The sequence below is a fragment of the Bubalus bubalis genome, chromosome 21 (assembly GCF_019923935.1).
Source record: "Bubalus bubalis isolate 160015118507 breed Murrah chromosome 21, NDDB_SH_1, whole genome shotgun sequence".
Taxonomy (NCBI): Eukaryota; Metazoa; Chordata; class Mammalia; order Artiodactyla; family Bovidae; genus Bubalus; species Bubalus bubalis.
The window spans coordinates 15,068,971-15,085,548 of record NC_059177.1 but is presented as its reverse complement, the minus strand read 5'-3'; the positions used below and the strand labels follow the sequence as shown (position 1 = coordinate 15,085,548).

At 46.4% G+C, this 16,578-nt stretch overlaps 1 protein-coding gene across 4 annotated transcripts in view; it reads right to left on the bottom strand.

Annotated features, from left to right (window-relative positions):
- The window catches only part of POMGNT2 (protein O-linked mannose N-acetylglucosaminyltransferase 2 (beta 1,4-)), a 58,334-nt gene that overhangs the window by 2,882 nt on the left and 38,874 nt on the right, over nt 1-16,578 (bottom strand). For 2 of the 4 annotated variants that reach the window (XR_006547196.1, XR_006547195.1), the window contains exon 2: nt 420-563. The gene's annotated coding sequence lies outside the window, so the exon portion shown is untranslated. Of the gene's footprint in view, nt 1-419; nt 567-5,774; nt 5,921-6,479; nt 8,379-16,578 lie in introns of those variants that run through there. The other 2 variants (XR_003105612.3, XR_006547197.2) reach the window with 2 other exon arrangements.

The following is a 16,578-nucleotide window of genomic DNA, read 5'->3' as shown; positions in this document are numbered from 1 at the left end:
CCCTTGGGAAATGAATTTGGGCTCCACCTCCCCAGTAAATCTCAAATTCTCCTCATATCTGGGGAGACTTGCTCAGTCGTTCAGTCATGTCCAACTCTCTGCAGCCCCATGGACTATAGCCCGCAGGGCTCCTCTGTCCATGGGATTTCCCAGGCAAGAATACAGGAGTGGGTTGCTTTGCCCTCCTCCAGGGGATCTTCCCCACCCAGGGACCAAACCCACGTTTCTTATGTCTCCTGCATGGGAATGCAGATTCTTTACCACACACGGTACCTGAGAAGTCTGGGTTGGAGAGATTAAGAGGGAAAAAAGGATGAGGTATTTTATTCTTAAATGCTGCCTGGACTGCCTTCTAGGTTAGAGCATCTCTCCCAGGTCCCTGCCTGATGGTGCAGGGCGCGCCCCTCTTTCTCACTGACCTGCTGTCACGTCCAGGGTTTCCGGGGCTCCTCATGCAGCCTGCCCACCCTCCTGGGGGCTCACTCTTCTTAGATCCGAATCCTCACCGCAGGTACTTCTTTTGGAGAAATAGCTTGATCTCTTTCTGATTACAAGTGAAATATCTGCTAAATGCAAAAATAAATAAATGAGGAAGAGCATGAACAAAAAAGTCTTTCAAATGATACATCTAGAGAATGAAGAGCTGTTTAGCCATTAAAAAAAGATTGGGGATTTTTGTTACATCTCAGTATGGACAAGATTCATAGTTACACGAGAAAATTAAGGTGCTGGACACAATGAGAGCACCCTCCACGTGTGTCAAATTCTCCCAAGGGATGCTCAGCCAACACGAGTTGCTCTCTAGGAGGGGAACTGGGTGGCTTGGAGGAGATTTTTCACTAGTCCTTAAGAGCTTTTGATTTTTATGTCATGTGATTGTATCACTTTTTCAAAGATTAAATGCAAATTTGAGAAAGAATAGCTTATTATGCAGTACTCAGTGAAAATTACTCTCTCAAAATATATCTTTCCAAATTTTATTTTCTGTACACACACACACACACACACACACACACACACTTCATTTATTTCTATAATACTGAGATCATGCTTGCTCTTTGGAAGAAAAGCTATGACCAATCTAGACAGCATATTAAAAAGCAGAGACATTATTTTGCCGACAAAGGTTCATCTAGTCACAGCTATGGTTTTTCCAGTAATCACATATGGATGTGAGAGTTGGACCATAAAGAAAGCAGAGTGCCAAAGAATTGATGCTTTTGAACTGTGGTGTTGGAGAAGACTCTTAAAGAGTCCCTTGGACTGCAAGGAGATCAAACCAGTCAATCTTGAAATCAGTCCTGAATATTCATTGGAAGGACTGATGCTGAAGCTGAAGCTCCAGTACTTTGGCCACCTGATGCGAAGAGCTGACTTACTGGAAAAGACCCTGATGCTGGGAAAGATTGAAGGCAGAGGAGAAGGGGATGACAGAGGAAGAGATGGTTGGATGGCATCACCGACTCAATGGACATGAGTTTGAGCAAGCTCCGGGAGTTGGTGATGGACAGGGAGGCCTGGCATGCTGTATGCAGTCCATGGGGTCACAGAGTCGGACACGACTGAGTGACTGAACTGAACTGATAATGAATTATAATCTGCTTTACCCCTCACTTACTATAGTGTGGATAACCTTCTGTACTGGAGTATATAAAGCACACTGTTAATTTAAGTAGCTGTAGAGTTATTCTTTATATACTTTTACCATGTTTTTAACTAGTTCCCTGTAATTTTTAACAGTTTTATTGACTTTCACATACTCTAAAATTTGTCCACTTTAACTGTACCATTCAGTGGGTTTTAGTATATAGCCACAGAATTGAGCAAGCATCACTACAATCTAATATCAGAACATTTTCATCACCCCCAAAAGAAAGCCCATGTCCATCCTTCCTCTTCTCCCAACTCTAGGCAACCACTCATCTACTAGCTCCCTACATGGATTTGCCTGTTCTAGACATTTCTCATAAATGGGACCATATCAATGCAACAGATGGCCTTTTGTGTCTGGCTTCTTTTACTTACTAAACTGTTTTTCAAGTGACATCCCTGTTGCAATATCAATCAGTATTTTAGTTTTTTGTTGATGAATAATACTCCATTGTATGGATATTTCACATTTTGTTTGTCCATTCATCAGTTGATGGATATTTGGGTTTTCCCCCCTCTTTTCAGCTCTTACGAGTAATATGCCTATGAACACTCATGTGCAAGTTTTCATGTGAAATCTTTTTCAATTCTCCTAGAAGGGGAATGACTGGCCAAAAAAGACAGCACACTTCACTTTCTGAAGAACTGCCAAGCTGCTGTCCAAAGGGAACCTTCCACTTTGCATTCTCACCTGCAAGATATGTGCATTTCAATTTCTCCATGTCTTCACCAACTCTTGCTATTTTCTGTGGCTTTGGTTATAGCCATTCCTAGTGGATGTGAAGTGGTATGCTATTATGATTGATATTTCTCTAATGACTCATGACCACTAAGATGCTGAGCCTCTTTTCATGTGCTTGATGGTCATTTGTATATCTTCTCTGGAGAAACGTCTACTCAGATCCTTTACTCAGTTTAAAATTAGATTGTCCTTTGATGACTGTGTTTATATTCGGGATTGTTGTTGTTGTTCATCATCAAATCATGTCCGACTCTTCATGACCCCATGGACTGCAGCACACCAGACTTCCCTGTCCTTCACTATCTCCTGGAGTTTGCCCAAGTTCATGCCCATTGAATCAGTGATGCCATCCAATCATCTCATCCTCTGTCGAGCTCTACTCCTCCTGCCCTCAATTTTTCCCAGCATCAGGGTCTTTTCCAATGAGTTGGCTCTTTGCATCACGTGGCCAAAGTATTGGAGCTTCAGCTTCAGCACCAGTCCTTCCAACGAGTATTCAGGGTTGATTTCCTTTAAGATTGACAGGTTTGAGCTCCTTGCTTTCCAAGAGACTCAAAAGTCTTATCCAACAACACAATTCAAAAGCATCAATTCTTCAGCACTCAGCCTTCTTTATGGTCCAACTCTCACATCCATACATGACTACTGGAAAGACCATATCTTTGATTATATTCAGGATACAAGTCCCTTATCAGATATATGATCAGAAACTATTTTTTCCCATTCTGTGGATTGTCTTCCATTTTAGTAGTATCACTTGAAGCAAAAAAAAAAGTTTTTATATTAACAAAGTCTAACTGATCTACCTTCACTTTTATGAACTATGCTTTTTGAGTCATGTCTAAGAAACCATGTCTAAAAACTCATGTCTAAAATGCTTGGTTAAGAGATTGGTATAATTTACCAGTGAATCCATATGGGCCTGAATTTTTCTTCGAGGGAGGTTTTAAAATCACTAATTCAATCCCTCTACTTGTAAGTCTGTTCATAATGTCCATTTCTTCCTAAGTATGTCTTTATGGTTTGTGTCTAAGAATTTACTCACTTCATCTTTGCCATCTAACTTGATGGCATATGATTATTCACATCAGTCCCTTAAAAACCCTTCCGTTTTTGTAAAGTCGATAGTGAAGTCACACTTTGATTCCTGACTTTTGCTCTTCCTTTGTTCCTATTATAGTCCCTGACCATTCCTCTCTCCCTACCCCTGGTGTAGGCCTCGACTGTTCAGAAGGTCCTACCCCATCGACTGCCTTATAAACCAGTATAGCTAAGTGCCAGTGGAAAACTATCTTAGACCAGCTCAGAAATGCAAAACCAAAACGTCTTGGTGCAACCAAGATGCTGCACCTTCAGCTGGTTCTGCCCCTGGAGGAAGAGAGGACGCCCTGCCGCAGCCACCTCGCCTGTTGCAGAATCTGCCTGGTCAACAGGATGATGAGGGGAGAGCCTGTTGGCCTGAAGTCCTGTCCCAGACATTTCTGACTAGGCTACCAGAGAGTGCTCTGAGCCTGGGGCAAGTCGCCTTCCCCAGGCAAGCGTTCCCTGATTTGGTCTTGAGAGTCAAGCTGCCTGGGCTGAAATCCCATCTTCATCTCCTTCTTCTCCTTCCATGTAACCTTGGGCAAACTACTCAGCCTCTCTGTTCCTCGTTTCCTCATTTGTAGAACAGAAATAATACTAGTACATAGCTCAGGCAGCTGCTGGAGTGGCTGTAGATGAGATGAAACATATAACACACAGCCAGCCCTTCCAACTGTCCCTGGAAGAGAGTAAGCCCTCAAAAAATGTCTGCACTAAGAACAAGTCTGGGGCTTCCCTGATGGTACAGTGGTTGAGAATCCACCTGCCAATGCAGGAGACACAGGCTTGATCCCTGTTCTGAGACGATCCCACATGCCGCAGAGCAACTGAGCCCATGAGCAGCAACTACTAAAGCCCATGTGCCTGGAGCCCATGCTTCACAAGAGAAGTCACCTCAGTGAGAAGCTCGTGCACCGCGACTAGCAGGTAGCTCCCGTTTATCACAACTGGAGGAAGCCCATGTGCAGCAATGAAGACCCAGCACAGTCATAAATAAATACACCTTTAAAAAAACAAGTCCGCCCCTTTGGAGCTCAGCCAGCGCTCCCAAGCCTGCCCTCTGCAGCTGTCATCTCTCCCAGCAGCAGGACTCTGCTGGGCTGCCATCCATGCCTCGCTCTGTGCCAGGCTGCCCACCACCCAGGGCAGAACGAGGAGATGGGCCAGTAGAATCTGAAAATGGTGCCCCTGAACTGTGTTGAGGGAGAGACCTGACTGGAGTCAGGAAGATCTGGCTCCGAGGCCTCACTCTGCCACCTGCTCTACATGACACCTCCATGAAAACGAGTTTCTCAACCTCTGAATGTCGATCTGTTCATCTTTTAAATGGGAATAACAGTACCTTCCCCTGTGTCAGGGGAAGATTCAGCTGCCAATCCCTGAGACCTGATACACAGACTGGCACATGTACTGAGGATTCATTTCAGATCATAAAAAGTTGTCCTCCTGCTGGTACCTTTTCTCCTCTATTGCAAAAGCTTTCTCTCCACCACATCAGCCTGTTTCAAATAAAGGGCACACCACAGTGTCATTAAATCTGGTCCTGATCATTGGTGGGAATGTAGACTGATACAACCACTATGGAGAAGAGTATGGAGCTTCCTTTAAAAACTAGGACTAAAACTATCATGTGACCCAGAAATCCCACTACTGGGCATATACCCTGAGAAAAGTGTAATTGAAAAAGACACGCACCCCAGCGTTCACTGCAGCACAATTTACAATACCTAAGACATGGGAGAAACCTCGCTGTCCATCGGCAGATGAATGGATAAGGAAGCTGTGGTACACATACACGATGGAATATTACTCAGCTATAAAAAGGAATGCATTTGAGTCAGTTTTAATCAGGTGGATGAACCCAGAGCCTATCATACAGAGTGAAGTAAGTCAGAAAGAGAAAGAGTATATTAATGCATATATATGGAATCTACAAAGATAGTAGCGACCGGCCTATGTGTACAGCAGCAAAGGAGACACAGACATACAGAACGGACACTTGGACTCAGTGGGAGGAGAGGGTGGGATCATTTGAGAGAACAGCATTGAAACATATACATTACCATATGTAAAATACATAGCCAGTGGGAGTTTGAGGCATGATGCAGGGCACTCAAAGCCGGTGCTGTGTGACAACCTAGAGGGATGGGCGGGGAGAGAGGTGGAAAGGGGGTTCCGGAGGGAAGAGACGCACGTATGCCTATGGCCGACTCATACCAATGTATGCTAAAAGCTAAAGTAATTATCCTCCAATCAAGATAGATTTTTTTAAAAAGACGCACACACACAAAAAACAAACCTGATAATGTTTGAAGCCAAGCAGAGGTGACTTGGATGTGATGTGACCAAGGTTCAGACTGCATCTTGTTTCACCCAGAGTGCCTCCTCTTTGGCTGACATTTGTGATCTTCATTCCCCTCGCATCCCTGGAGCTCAAGCTGCGAGCTACAATCAGAACAAGTCTAAGGTTTCCAGTAAATTCAGTCTGTGATTCTCCCACTTACAATGCCATTAGGGGCCAAGAGACCGAGCATGTTGTGAGGTGGTGCTGACGCCCCTCTCTCCCATCGATGGCCCTGGGACCAGGGAAGTGGGACAGGGGGGCAAGAGGACCAGTGCTCAAAGGAGAGCCACCTATGGCCCCATAGATAGGGCCCCACAAGGACCACCACTTTGCCTCCACAAAAAACAGGCGTCTTCCTCAGTGTAACCATTTCCAGGAGGCAAAGCCGAATCTGGAGAAGGCCAGGGGCTGTGGCTCTGCCACTCCTCCAAGCTGGGGCTGAGCGGACTTGGCAGGAGATGCAGTGGGCATGGCTGGCAGCCCCAAGGGGCAAAGGGACATTCTGTGCCATTTTCACGGAGTCACGTTTCCGACTTGATTGAAAGTGAAATCTTTAATAATGTATAGATTTTCAGTGACTGAAGCCTGGCTCTTGCCAAATCCTTGCATAAAGCATGTTTTTACAGCTGGGATGATAAATCCCTGAAAGACGGCACTTACCATGGAAACGCTGACACAGCCTTTCATTCCCTTCACAGTGATTAAAATTCTCATTTCAATTTGTTTTTCTTTATTTTGAGCTGGCGTCATTTGCAAGCTCCAGGAATACACCTCCCTGCGGTAGAAAACGAAATGCTGCCCTCTGTCAGAAATGAGATGGAACTGTTCTTCACTCACTGTAGTGCAGCAAGTCTTGGCTTGGAGAATAAATGGAAATTCAGAAGAGTAGGACTTCGCACTAGTCATCTTAACCAGCAAAGAAATTTCTGCAGGACTTAACGTTGTTTCCTAGGTAGAGTGAGGCAGGGGAGGGAAGGCAGCTAATACAGCGTTTGTTACCAAACCAGAGGCCACTGTGAGCAACTGGAGAGTCAGCCCAATGGGGGCTTCTGGGAGCCAACGTAGACTGGGCACCTTAGTCATCCCCCTGGAGACGCAGGCGAGCTCCTCATGGGCTGCGGGCTGCTGTCCATCAATTCTTAGGTACTTCTGGCCTCTCCAGGGAGAGACGCAGTTCCTGGCAGCTGGAGGGCAGCCGCAGCTATGGTGAGGCCCCAGTGTATACGGGCAGCCTCCGACCTGACTGCTGCGCCCGCTCCCCTCTGCTCCTTTGATTGTCCTTTGGACTGCCCCATTTGCAGGGATATTTTATGCCCTTGGAATTCAAGGGCATTTGTCTTTTGCTTATTCACAGCCTACAGTCTCTGCTGAACGGCTCGGTGATCCTACCAACCAGATGCCTCTGGATGTCTTTCTCCTTTCCAGATCTCTTGACTGATAATAAAATCCATAATGGAGCTGGCCACCCTTCTTAACCAGCCGGTGAGATTGCAGCAGAGCACCTGGTCTGAGAGCCGTCACAGCCGCAAATTTCCTCCCAGTCAGCTCTGCAGATCTCGCGAGAACGTGGCCTAGAGGGAATGGGGCGTCTCCCCATGCTGCAGGCAGCCAGTGCTTTGGAAACGCGTTTTCCAGAATGAGTCCCACAGACAGTCAGTGGGCAGGGATACTCCTCACGAGAGGAGTTCAGAGATCCAACACTGTTGGTTACACTGCTGGGAACAGCCCTCTCTTCAGGATCAAACTACCCACCAGCGTCTTAAAGACTCTGAGAAGTATTACAGGCAAGAAATCCAATTAGCTTTGTTTAACTCGACGTTTTCCAACTTACTTCATCACTAGACCTCTTCTTGGTGGAATGTCTATTGCCATTCTCTGGCACTTTAGGTTGTGCTACACATAAAATGCCTTTATGCGTCTTTTTTTCCTTTATCTTACTGAATTTTTTCAATGTTTTTGTTATACAAGCAGTACATGTTCATTGTAAAAAAAACAAACTTGAAATATGCAAATGAGCAAAAAGGAGAGGGGAGGCACTGAGGCATAATCACCGTGGACTTCAGGGTTCTCCTCCAATGGTGTTCCTTTGTGGAAAAGGGGTTTTGTGGTAGCAAGAGTCAGTCTGCATTTCCTGGACTACGTTCAGTTCCATGACTCCTGATTCTAAGTAGCAGGTTTCATTTAAAAAAAAAAAAAAGCACATATTTCAGCCAAAACAACGGCCACAGAATCGTTCTGAACGAGTTCCAAAACCTCCGGTGGAGGAAAATTCCTTTACCATCTGTTGCACCTTTCATAGGGAATGGCAGGCTAAGAAAATCAACAAATTGGGAGGAAGAGGGAAAAAATGCTATACAGTGATTTCTCAGCTATGTAAAAATATTTATGATAATAAGGACCTCCGTAAAATACACCCCAGAATTAGAAAGTTTATTTCTGGAATACGGACTCCAAGGTGACTTTTACTTTCTTTACTGTTGTAAAAGCATAAGTTAAAGTATTTTTAAAAATACCCTCCCAGGCTTGCCTGGTGGCCAGTGGTAAAGAATCTGCCTATCAATGCAGGAGACACAGGTTCGATCCCTGGTCCAGGAAGATCCCACATGCTGCAGAGCAACTGAATCCCTGTGCCACAACTATTGAGCCTGTGCTCTAGAGCCCGGGAACCACAACTACAGAGCCCCTGTGCTCTAGAGCCCGTGCTCCGCAAAAAGAGAAGCCACAGAATTGAGAAGCCTGCACACTTCAAAGAAGAGGAGCCCCGGCTCACTGCAAGTAGAGAAAAATCTACACAGCAAAGGAGACCCAGCACAGCCAAAAATAAATAATTACATAATTAAAAAAAAAAAAAGTATCCTCCTTGCACACACAAGCCACTTTCAGTGAGGATTAAAGCAGAGTGGAGATGCTAAGTCTGGCACCTAGGAGGGACAATTTCTTGGGGTGGGGGGCCCCTCGTGTCTCTCTCACCTGAGAAGTGGCAGGCTTGCTCCAGGTGGCATCGGGTCCTTTTCCTTCAGATGCAATGAGTCATGTTTGGGGTTTATGGGTGATGCAGGATGAAGCAGAGACCTAGCTGGTTGCACTGACCTGCAGAGAAGCCCTGGGAGAGAAGTGCCTTTATTACCCCTTTTCACAAATGCTCCCTGAACATGTGAGCTCATTTCTACCCTAGAGCTTTGTGCTGGCTGTTCCCTCAGCCTGGGATACTCATCCTTCAGATCTGAGCTCAGAGAGGGTCTGTGAGGAACCCAAGAGCACACAGCACAGGGCTTGAGTCAATATCTGCCTGACTGCCAATCTCACAAGCCTAACCTGAGCTCCCAACACATTTTCAGATGGTTACCGTTGGGAAGAAAAAATGCCTGCTCTAAGTTTGACACAGAAGGCCAGGTGCTATCTGACGCCATGGGGAGACACCTAGTGTCTAACTCCAGATCTCCTTTTTATTTCTTTTTCTTTCTTTCTTTTTTTTTTTTATTTCTAGGCAGCGCCCTGCAACATGCATGATCTTAGTTCCTGGACCAGGGATCGAACCCTCACGCCCTGCAATGAAAGTGCAGTCTTAACCACTGGACCACCAGGGAAGTTTCAGATCTCCTTTTTAAAAGAATGGTTTGTCTGGAAGGCTGAGGACAATTCTGACTCTATCTTTCAGTGGCTGGAAGGCTGTTCTGGGTGTACAAGCTCCGTGTGCACACTCAGAAGCCACAGCCCCTCCAGCTTACTGCCTGCCTCCTTTGCCCTCTCAAAGCAAGGACCAGCCAGTCCTCTAGGCTCTGCAGCCACACTGCACAGGCTGCTGGCCCGGAGGGAGTGCGCCAGGCACCATCCCCCAGCGACAGCCATCCACCACCCAGTGCTCACTGAGTGCCAACCAGGTGCCATGCTGGGTCCACAGCTGAGCCTGAAGCATAGCATTCTTCTGTCCCAGGAGACGGGACTAGAGAACACGTGCTCAGGAGAGGAAATGCCCTCATCTGCTGCATGCTCTTATGTCACCTCTCCATGGGCCCTCCCTGACCCCGTCACTCTCAAACCCCTGTTTCTTTTTCTTCCTGGTGTGTACCACTCCCTAGGGTTATACTCTCTTCCTCTTTTCTTCAAGAGAGGTGGACATGTGAATCGTCTTGCTCCTCTTGATTCCCTGGCACCCCGAACACCACCTGGCAGAGACCAATGCTCTGTAAAGCCTGTTGATCGAATGTTTACCTGCTATCTCAACCGGATGTGTGTGTATGTGAGCATCAGGAGGCCAGGTAGGGCCAGGCTGCACTCAGGCTCTGCGGGCATCACTAACCTCCCCCTTCACATCACCCACGTTCTGTTTGTGGACCTATTCCTGGATCCCTGCTTTGTCTCGGCCTGGGAGACACACCTAACTACAGCCAATCTCTTATGGAGTCAACAATGTATACAGTGCTCACTACCCATCTTGGGTGGATGATACCCAAGGCCCCCACATTAGCATTTAAACACAGAAAGCTCTTCTTTTTTCCCTTTTACTCCTGCCAAGTCCTGCCACCTTGGGGCTGCTGTTGCCCACAATTTAGAACCACCACTTCAGAAGGAAGTATAGCCTTAACTGGCCTGATGCAGCTCTAACTCTTTGGTGTCAGAGGGAAGGTGGCCAGAGATTGCATTTCACCCTCAGCATTCCATAGACTATGAAGATTTCATTTTACCTCCAAGACAAGCCAGGCACAGCCTGAGGGTCAGAGACTTGCCCGTGAGGCCGGATTTCAAAGGAGAAAGGCAGGGTTGATGACTGAGAGTGGAGGAGACCTGTGGCCACTCAGAGAAGGAGAAAGACCTTGCAATCTCGCCCTTTAGGATGTCAGCTTGGTTTCCTAAAAGATGTGGATCTGAGCAGTGACATACCCTTCAGGAGCTTCTGTCCCGTTCATTCTCCCTGTATCTCTTGACTCTAGAAGCATCTGAGGCTAGACTCTCGTCCTGAGAGGTAAGAAACCAGGTCTCTAGTTGTCCCCCCAGTCTTCTTCTGGGGCCTGGATGCCTTAGAATCCGGCGAATTGGGGATGATAAACAGCTACAATAGTGATAGCCAAAATCACATGGCTGACTGTGGGCAAGTTTCTGTAGTTAGACCCTAAGTGTGTCTTCTCAGGAGCAGCCCGTTTCCCAGATGTGCAAGTGAGGATGGGCCATGGAGATCATCTGTGACTGTAGATGAGGAAGCTCAAGTCCACTAACATGGCCTAAGTCTTACCCCATCCCCGTGGGCCTCAGTTTCTTTATCTGAACAAAATTACCCCTTCAGGCTCTGATACTCTCCCACTAGAAGCCTGTCCCAGACAACTCATCCTCTGAAGAATAAGTCCTTTTGTTGTTCATTCGCTCAGTTGTGTCTGACTCTTTGTGACCCCATGGACAGCAGCACTCCAGGCTTCCCTGTCCTCTGGGAGGGACATCTCCCAGAGATGGGGACATTTCCCAGAGTTTGCTCAAACTCAGGTCCACTGAGTCAGTGATGCCATCCAACCATCTCATCCTCTGTCATCTCCTTCTCTTCCTGCCTTCAATCTTTCCCAGCATCATGGTCTTTTCCAGTGAGTCAGCTCTTCGCATCAGGTGGCCAAAGTATTGGAGCTTCAGCTTCAGCTTCAGCATCAGTCCTTCCAAGGAATACTCAGGGTTGATTGACTTTAGGATTGACTGGTTTGACCTCCTTGCCTTCCAAATAAGCCTCGAGTTGCAGTGGTTGTAGTTCCACGGGATGCCAGGAGAGGGCAGCAGGCAGTAAATGACGGTGCTGCCGGAATTCAGGTGAAGCCGTGACACAGACAAGGATTTCCAGAGGAAAAAGGGGTAGGGCTGTGGCCACAACAGCTCTGACTGCTTCATGCCACGATGTAAGTTGGCGCACCTCCCAAACTGCTGTATCCTCTGACACCAGATGGTGCCCTATCCCTATGGGGTCCGAGGTCCTTGCCGTCTGTATGGTCACCTGGATTCCAGGGCTCTTCTTGCCTGTGTCAGTCTCGGAAGGCAGTGGGCCCCCTAGCTTCAAGGAGGGCGCCTCGGGGCTTGTCCTCAGCCGCCGACTCTGTGTCTCGTTTCTGGAAGCTGGAAGGGACTTCACAGATAAACCCTCAGAGCTCTGTGCTCCTCCCACACCTTGTGCTCTGGGGTTTCGACAAACAGAACCTGGGGTCAGTGTTATAAATATTAAAATCTTTGCCCGTATCCCTTGCCTGCACTTCCTAACAGGGCCAGGGTCCCGCTTATCTACAATCCGCTGCACATGCTGCCCTTTCTGCTCGGGGCTCCCTGCCTTCTGTTCCCTGTAACACACTGGGTCTTGGCTCTCTCCTCCACTGGACTGTGAGTGTCCTAAGGGCAGGAGGCTGTCCTGCCCATCTTTTCAGCATCAGTGCCTCTGCCTGTGCCTGGCATGTGGTTTGAGGATGAATGGGTGAGTGGGCAGGCACTGCCTTGAGAACATGTGGTCCACAGAATCCCACTACGTCCCTGTCACTTTCCAAGGCTGAGAGGCCCCTTCTCAGACTCAGCACAGCTCCTGGAATTCTCCTGTATACCTGGGCCCAGTGGCATATCCTGCTTTTTCAGTCTTTGCTACCAGCCATCACTCTGTCCCTTGGGGATTTGTGGAGTCTCCTTCTGTATCAATGATCAGTTCAGCCTCCTCTCATCACTTCTATAGGCAAGTTGGCATGAGAAGTAAGACAACAGGCTTAGGCAGGCATGGTTACTGGACCATTCATCTTTTATCCTATTTCTTAGGCTTACCGTAAAAATGTGCCTCAAACTGGGTGGCTTAAAACAACAGAAATTCAAAGTTCTGGAAGCTAGAATTCCAAATTCAAAGTATCAGTAGGGTTAATTCCTTCTGAAGGCTCTGAGAGTGAGTCTGTGCCTCCCTCCCAGCTTCTGGCAGTTGCTGGCAATCCTTGGCTTGTGGACGCATCACTCCAGTCTCTGCCTCTATCTTCACTTAGACTTCTCCCCTCCAAGTCTGTGTATCTAAATCTCTCTCTCTGTTCTCTTATAATAACACTAGACTTTGGCCTACTTTTGTGGGCTGTGGGTCCAATGACCATTTAATATTCAGACCCCTCTGTGGTACAGTTTGGCCAGCTCGGTGTATCTGGTGACATTGGCAGGGGGGCAGGGGGCGGGGGGCGCCCACTGATGCTGTCTGAGGGACTGGAGGAGCTATCTCGGGCTCAGCCACCTGCTGCCTCTGGTCAGGGACGGGTTTCTCCAGCCTGCAGGGACAAAGATTGCTTTCTGGCTCATATGTCTGGTTGTTCCATTTTTAGTAACACTAAAATCAGTGGATTCAGGTGTTAGCAACACAATCTGTATCTTAGAAAGTTCCTTGCCAACGTTTCACCCAATGGTTTCAGCATCTGTTAATGATTGGTACTTAAGTACATCACTTTAACTAAGCGCATCCTTGCACCTGCATCCATTAGCTGGAATTCTCTAAAAAGAACTTTCATCAGCACTATTTGGTTACCCTGAGGAACAGTCCATGCAGGTGAGACAGGACAAATGCTTTGATACTTCCCCTTTCTTTGTTGGGATCCAACATTTGAATGTTAGCAACATTCAAAGACTGACCAGTAAAGTTTTTTTCTTTTATGTATCATTATAAATTGATGGATTTTAATCCAGTCCACTGTAACTTCAGCCTATTGCATTGATTTCTTATTTAAGACTGTTCCATTTTTAGCCAGTGGGAGACCTTCGAGTTGACCCCTGGATGCCTTTGATGTAATTCCATTGGTATCTGATGGCTTCTTCCTTTTCCAGCATAACCACATGCCCCAGGACATCTGGGACAGTTTCTGCCTCAGGTGTGGAATCAACCATTTCTCAAGGAGCCTGGAATCCTTAAAGTAATAAATAGTATCTGGAAACAACAGTTCAGGCATGAAGGCCCATGGACAAGAGGAGCCTGGTGGGATACAGCCCATGGGGTCGCAAAGAGTCAGACAGGACTGAGCACACACATCAACCTTAACAGGAAACAAAGCTAGGGAAACACATGCTTCTTCTTCAAAAGAAACAAAAGAAATAATGAGCTCCTGATATTTTCTATTTAAATTTAAGACCACAATGCTTCTCCATTATTTCTTTGGGTGCATCTCTTTCCTGCTCCCCACCCTCTGCTTTTTAGGTCTCCCTGATTTGGGTTGAACCAACTTAACACCCCAACTCAAGTGGGTTCAGATCGATCCCTTACTCCCCTCATCTTATGTTCCCATCCAGGCACCTTCCAGCTCTGAAATGTAACGACAAGTCTGATATTTCCCCCACTAAAGCTAACGTGCAGAAATATGATGGACTGAGGGAATATGGTGAAAATCTCCCTACCCAGGACCAGCTTAAGGTCATCGAGCCACTGGACTCCATAATGCCAACCATTCCCTGCAAATACTCCCAGCCTGCCCAGGAAATCACTCCTGGCAGAAACACTTCCCCAGGGACATGAAAAGCAAAAGTAATTAAATGAGAAGGGTAGTTAAGGAATCACCAGCGATCCCATTTCTGATAGTCCCCTGAGACAAAGCTGAGTGTTTGTTTTTCCATTCTTTTTTTTAAATCTGATCCAGGTTAAATTATGTTCCATGGCAACTTGCATCTGTGGCGTTGTCATGGTTACAGGTGAACCTGAAAGTGAGCTGTGACAGTGAGCCCGGGCTCTGGGCACTTGGAGCCCCGTGTCTTAAAGAGACATCCATTTGCCTTCTGGTCCAGGCTAGAAAAGTAATGAGAACGTGTGCCGTTTCTCGGCAAGGCCTAGCCTGCGGACTGATGCAGGCCAGGGAAAGGTGGAACCACAGGTTCTTGAAATAAACGTTCTCCTCCAGCAGCCTGAGTGGGGTCCCAGGACACCTCACACAAATTCCCCACACCTTCATCTGCTCACGCACCGGGAACAGGAGAATGATTGCGTGAGCAGCTCTCTGATGGAGAAGCCATGAGCCACTCCCGGCATTCCCCCTTAGATGAAAGGCAAGGAGCATCGCTCCCTTCATCTTTGGCCGTGCTGTCTAACAGAAGGATAACACGAGCCACTAGTCCGGTCCACACACGTCAGTTCACATTTTCTAGGAGTCACGTTTTTAAAATGTTACAAGAAACAGGTAAACTTAATTTAAATAATTTAAACTTAACCCACTGTATCCAAACATACCATTTCAACATGTAACTAATATAGAAATTAATGGGATATGTTATACTGTTTTTTCATACTAAACCCTTGAATTCTGGTGTGTATTTCCCAATTCAGATGCTAAATTCTGATTGAAAATACTTGATCTACACTGAGATTTCATAAAATTTACAGTTGAAATGGTCAAGTCACATACTTGCTAACCCAAGCATACTTAAGTTTTCAATAAAAAGTTGAGTATGTTTTACTACAGTGAGGTACCACCTCACATCAGTCATTAAAAAATCTGCAAAACAAATGCTAGAGAAGGCATGGAAAAAAGGGAGCCCTCCTATACTGTTCCTGGGGATGTAAACTGGTAACATCACTATGGAGAACAGTATGGAGGTTCCTCAAAAAACTAAGAATAGAAATGCCAAATGATCCAGCAATCCCACTCCTGGGCATATACCTAGACAAAACTATAATTCAAAGACACATACAACTCAGTGTTCATAGCAGCACTGTTCACAATAGCCAAGAAAAGGAATGATGTAAACGTCCATCAACAGGTGAATGGATGAAGATGATGTGGTATGCATATACAACAGATTATTACTCAGTCATAAAAAAAGAAGGAAATATGCCATTTGCAGCAACATGGATGGACCTAGAGATTATCAGACTAAGTGAAGTCAGTCAGAAAGACAGAGACAAATGCCACATGATGGCACTTACATGTGGAATCTAAAATATGACAGAAACGACCTTACCCACGAAACAGTTAACAGGCTCACAAACACAGAGAACAGACTTGTGGCTGCCGAGGCGGAAGCGGGTAGGGGGAGGATGGATTGAGAATCTGGGATTCTCAGATGCAAACTGCTATATCAGGTTGGCCCAAAGGTTCATTTGAGACTTTCCATAAGATGATACGGAAAACCCTGCAAACCAACATTTTGGCCAACACAGTATCTTGACTGGACAAGCAACAAGGTCCTGCTGAGTAGCACAGGCGACTATATTCAGAATCCTGTGATAAACCATGACGGAAAAGAATATGAAAAAGAATGTACCTACATGTCCAAGTGAAGCGCTTTGCTGTACAGCAGAAATTAACACAGCATAGTAAACCAACTATACTCCAACACAATAATTTTTTAAAAGACAAATTATATTTTAAATCTTAAGCTTTTTTTTTTTTTTTTCAGTTCTACCAGTTTATTGCTACCAACCCATCTCCCTCCATCCTCCTCATGCATGCGTGCTCAGTCATGTGACACTGTGGACCGTAGCCTTCCAGGCTCCTCGGTCCATGGACTTTTCCAGGCAAGAATACTGGAGTGGGTCGCCCTTTCCTTCTCCATAAATCTTAAGTTTAAATGAACTAAAGTGAAAGAAAATCTGAAGTCTTGCCACCTTGAAAGTGCTCGGCAGCCACACGTGGCTGGTACTACCACATGGGCAGCAGGGATTCAAGATGGTGACTCAGCGTGGTCCTGAGGCCAGCAGCATCAGCGTCACCAGGGAGGTTATTACAAATGTGTCTGGGATCTGCCGCAGAGGCAGTGATACAGAACCTGCACTCTTGCACAATCCCCAGATCAGTCTCAA